This window comes from Hippopotamus amphibius, chromosome 5, assembly GCF_030028045.1.
Source record: "Hippopotamus amphibius kiboko isolate mHipAmp2 chromosome 5, mHipAmp2.hap2, whole genome shotgun sequence".
Lineage (NCBI taxonomy): Eukaryota > Metazoa > Chordata > Mammalia > Artiodactyla > Hippopotamidae > Hippopotamus > Hippopotamus amphibius.
This window is the reverse complement of record NC_080190.1, coordinates 121,765,870-121,767,744: the sequence shown is the minus strand read 5'-3', so window position 1 is coordinate 121,767,744 and position 1,875 is coordinate 121,765,870. Positions and strand designations below refer to the sequence as shown.

At 37.1% G+C, this 1,875-nt stretch overlaps 1 pseudogene; it reads right to left on the bottom strand.

Annotated features, from left to right (window-relative positions):
* Positions 1-1,276: 1,276 nt before the first annotated feature.
* Positions 1,277-1,612, bottom strand: LOC130854424 (cytochrome b-c1 complex subunit 7-like; annotated as a pseudogene).
* Positions 1,613-1,875: the final 263 nt, after the last annotated feature.

Genomic DNA, 1,875 nt, shown 5'->3' with positions numbered 1-1,875 from the left:
TCTCTCTTTGTTACTTTGCTTATTCTGGTTGCTCTGTCTAGAATTTCATTCTCCCATTCCTACTCATCTCTGCACTTCTTGCTTCTCAGGGTCCACATCAACTGCCACTTCTTCCATGAAGCCTTCTTGATTGCATTCCGGCCCAGTGATCTATCTTCTCACCTCCTACCCCCCCTTCACTGATGATCCCATTTTAGAACAAACCATTTTCAACCTTGTGTTCTGATGCCTTCTATATACGCCTCCCACTGGCAATGATGGGTCCTATCCTGTTTTACGACTTTCATTTATACACTAGCCCACTTCTTGAGTGAATTCTGAAGTTAGATTGCAAATATTACAGGTAGCTGTTGCTTTTAATTTTTGCATCCACTTGAATCTGGAGTTGGGGGTACTATTAGGATATATTTGTAGTTAATAGATCACACTTGTATCCACAGAGACATGGGTTTATTTGTAGTTTATCAATTCAATAGTATTATAATTAATTATATCAACAAATCTTCTATTGCATTGTTTCCTGCTCCTTGGGGAAAATTATTCAGTGGTAAATGAGAATACTTGAAATCTATACTGCTTTCTAGTTCCAAAAGAAAATGCACATTTTAAAAGTAAGGATAGCTCTGTTTCCACACACACACACACACACACACACACACACACACGCAGTGTTCTTCTGAATAACTCTTAACATTCAGTTCTATTTTGATTTCCTGTCTCAGTAGCATCTCAACATGTTCTACGTGTGGAATAAGGTCTTGTTAAAAAAGCTTGTTTCTACCATCTCTGCTTCATTTCTACCAACTAATAGGTTCCAGAATGTTTTTGATTACAAAACAAGCTGGAAGAGATTCAGAGCATTTACCAAGAACTACTCCTTGATCATCTTTTTCCCTGAGGAGGGTATAAGTGGATTACAGCACTAAAAACAGGAAATATTTTTAAAATTGCGAAAAATCAGTGTCGGGAAATAATAACAGATAATATTACTCTTTTAAAAGTTTTTCTGAAGCTCATGCTTTAGGGAAGAAAATGATAAAAATATTATTCTTTCTTTAGAATGATAAACATACTCTAGTGAATGCAGACTCTCTTCTTCCTAGTGGTAAAAGGAAAGACTGGGCAGAAAATGATACAATTTTTTTTTAATTATAATAGATATTTATTTGAAGTAATAAATTTACAGCCCAGATAGTTCTACATTGTATGTTTCAGGTTTAACCAACTGCATAAAAATACTTTAGGACAGGTGCATCCACAGATTTAGACTACGTGATTATTTCTCTGACCATTCTTCTCTCTCTTTTCTTTCCCGAATAACCTCTTTCAGATATGGTTCAAGGTAGAATTTATCCTCCTCATATTTTGTCCACTGCTCTTTAGGCAAGATCTACTGCCTCATGGACAGGTCCAGTGCTCTCTTAATGCGAAACACCTTCTGGTTATAAACTTTCTCAGGAAGCCTTCTCATGGCTTCTTTTATATCATCATTCTCATATATTGTACCATCTCGCATGAAGCCCAGTTTATTCAACCCCGCAGCATTGTAATACCATTTTCGAATACCCTCCAGCCACTTGCTTGATGCTGCAACAGCAGGTCTGCCAGCCATTTTGACCCGAGACCAAAATGATACAAGTTATGATTAAATAAAAGTGCTTCTCCTATTAGACCTGTGGTAAAGTTTTTTTTTTCCTATTCTTTATATTACAGAATATACAGAAGCCTGCTATTACTACCACACACGCCTATGGAGTCTTGTTTCCTCTTACATCTGGGCAGCTCTAACCTGTGGTTGTCTGGGCATGAGATATTTATCTTGCTCCCTTCACAGTTTTTCAAAGCAACTGCTCTCCTGTCTAGATGTAACAGCAA